Genomic DNA, 3,079 nt, shown 5'->3' with positions numbered 1-3,079 from the left:
AATCGGTTCATATGTCCAAAAATGGGTTTCTATGTGAGTTTGGCTTGGTTACTTGTGTTTTGGTGAGTTCTTAAATGATAAGAACATTGATCCAATTCTTAAAAAGTGCCTAATCATATTCCAACTCTTATTGAATCCATAACATGTTTATATCATATCCCTATCATGTTATTGGGTTCATATCAACTGGGGTCCCAAACCCTTCAGAACCATTGATGCTTGGTACATGGAAAGGGGTTTTATCAGGATGGCAGTCTTACTCAGTCCAAGGGAACGATTTAACGAAGCTCAAAGAAAAGTTGAAACTTCTCAAGTTTGACCTCAAATCATGGAATAAGGAAGTGTTTGGTAACCTTGATATTACCAAGAGGAAGATTTTGCAGGAAATGGAGGATCTTGACTGCCTAGATTGTAATGGGGGCTTAGAGGAATCTGAGAGGTGGAAATGAATGGAGTTGGCAAGTCGTCTAAAGGAGAATGATATCAAACTTGAATCCCTTATCAGTCAAAAGGCTAGAGCAAGCTGGTTCAAGTATGGGGACTCGTGCACTAGGTTCTTCCACTCATCATTGAGGGGGAGAAGAATCAGGAACAAAGTGAAGGGTGTTCATGTTGGGGACCACTGGTGTGAGGAACCAAGTACCGTTCGTCTAGAGGCAAAGAACCTGTTCGAAGCTAGATTTAAAGCAACGAAGGATCTAGGGGTAAGATTGGATGGAGTTGAGTTTAAGTCTATTAACCTGTATGATAATGAAAGCCTTCTAGCTATTTTCTTCGAGAAAGAGATAAGGGACGCAATGTGGCAGTGTGAAGGTTCAAAGAGTCCTGGGCCAGATGGGTTCAACTTCAACTTTATTAAGCAAAGTTGGGAGTTTATAAAAGACGATATTATGGCAGCGCTGTCTTTCTTTCATGAGACTGGGTGTTTCCCAAAGGGATGTAATACTTCCTTCACAACATTAGTTCCTAAGGTTAGGGACCCTACTAAGCTTGAGCAGTATAGACCCATCTCACTAGTAGGAGCCCTATACAAAATCATTTCAAAGGTGCTGGCAGCTAAAATTAAGAAGGTGTTGCCCTCAGTTATCGACGAAAGCCAATCAACATTCTTAAGGGGTAGAGGGATTCTTGACAGTGTGCTTATGGCTAATGAAGTGGTAGAGGATCTTAAGAGGAAGGGTAGAAGCGGGCTATGTCTAAAGTTGGACTTTGAAAAAACATACGACTTTTGGATAAAGTTGGACTTTGAAAAAGGTATGTCAGGTGGGATTTCCTATATGACATGCTTCATAGGATGGGTTTCCACAACAAGTGGATATCTTGGATTCGAGGATGTTTGGAATCTGCCTTTGTGTTTGTGTTAGTCAATGGGTGTCCGACGGAGGAATTCAAGCCATCAAGGGGGTTGAGACAAGGTGACCCCCTAACACCTTTTCTTTTCCTCATGGTTGCAGAAGGCCTTGTTGGGATAGTAAGACAAGCTATAAAGAACAATCTCTTGTCAGGCCTCAAGATAGGTTATAATGAGATAGAGGTGTGCATCCTTCAGTTTGCGGATGATACTCTTTTCCTATGTGAGGACACCTTTAATAATGTGGTAACTCTGAAAGCTATCCTAAGAGGTTTTGAGTTAGCATCAGGTTTGAAGATAAACTTCCATAAGTCAAAACTAGCAGGGATTAATGTGCCAAGCAATGCAAAAGTATGTTACACAAAGACTTTGAATTTTGCTCAGATGGGGGTACCGTTTAAGTATCTGGGTTTTGAAGTTGGAGGAAACCCAAGGAAGAAACATTTCTAGGAGCCTGTCATAAGCAAGTTAAAAGCAAGACTTAGTGGGTGGAAAGGGAGATTTTTATCCATGGCGGGGAGAATATGTCTTATTAATTCTGTCATATCTATTATTCCCCTGTACTACCTATCCCTCTTCAGAGCGCCAAAATCGGTTTGTAATAGCATCATTAGTATCCAAAGGAGATTCTTGTGGGGATGGGGGAAAGTGAATAAGCCAATCTCCTGGGTAAAATGGAAGGATTTATGCAGACCAAGAGAGGAGGGAGGTCTAGGCCTTAGAGATATACGTAAGTTTAATGACGCCCTCCTAGCTAAATGGAGATGGAGGTGTATATCACAAGAGAGTGGTAGGTGGAAGGAACTGTTGGGTTCAAAATATGGCTTAGAGCTTGAAAACTCCCAAACACCTGCCAGGCTTCAGTCTTGGTGGTGGAGAGATCTCTCAAAGGTGTGTGGAAAGGGAGGAGGAAAATGATGGTTCCAAGAAGAAATAGGTTGGGAATTAGGATGTGGAGATAAAGAAAAATTATGGAAGATGTTTGGGTTGGAATTTCTGAACTCAAATCATTGTTTCCTAGATTGTACTCCCTGTCTTTAAACCAGGGTCAAATAGTGGGAGAGGTTGGTTAATGGGTTGAGTCGGAATGGGGGTGAAGTCTGAAGTGGAGGCACACTAGTTTTGAGTGTGAATCTTCACTGGAAGTAGATCTTACCATGATGTTATCCAGGGTCGTATTGAAAAAGAATAACAAGGACGTACAGGTATGGGGGAAGGAAGTACCGGGGACATTCTCTGTGAAATCTGTTTATGAATGGCGAGCAAAGCATGACATAGGTCCTCAATAGGATGTGTTTAAATATCTTTGGAAGGCAAAGGCATTTCCAAATGCAACGATGACAACTTTGAGGGTGTTGTTGGGTAGAATTCCAACAAGACAGTGCTTGAGCAGGAGAGGAGTAATGATGAGCACTACGCTATGCACTTCTTGTCAGGTAAAGGATGAGTCATGCCAACATCTGTTCCTGGAATGTAAATACGCGCTATGCGTATGGTCTTTGTGCTTTAAATGGATTTGTATCTCTTTTGTTCAACATATTGATATAAAGATGCACTTCGAAAGTTTCTACTTGAACCAAGCTAGTATTAAGCAAAACCTGGTCTGGAAAGGTGTCTGGGTAAATGTAATTAGATGCATTTGGGATCAAAGGAACCTGATAGTCTTCAAGCAAGGGATAGTAGACGCGAAAGAGATTTTTCAGAGGGCTCAACTCAAGTCTTGGCTTT

The sequence above is a fragment of the Phaseolus vulgaris genome, chromosome 4 (assembly GCF_000499845.2).
Source record: "Phaseolus vulgaris cultivar G19833 chromosome 4, P. vulgaris v2.0, whole genome shotgun sequence".
NCBI lineage: Eukaryota > Viridiplantae > Streptophyta > Magnoliopsida > Fabales > Fabaceae > Phaseolus > Phaseolus vulgaris.
This window is presented reverse-complemented; position numbering follows the sequence as displayed.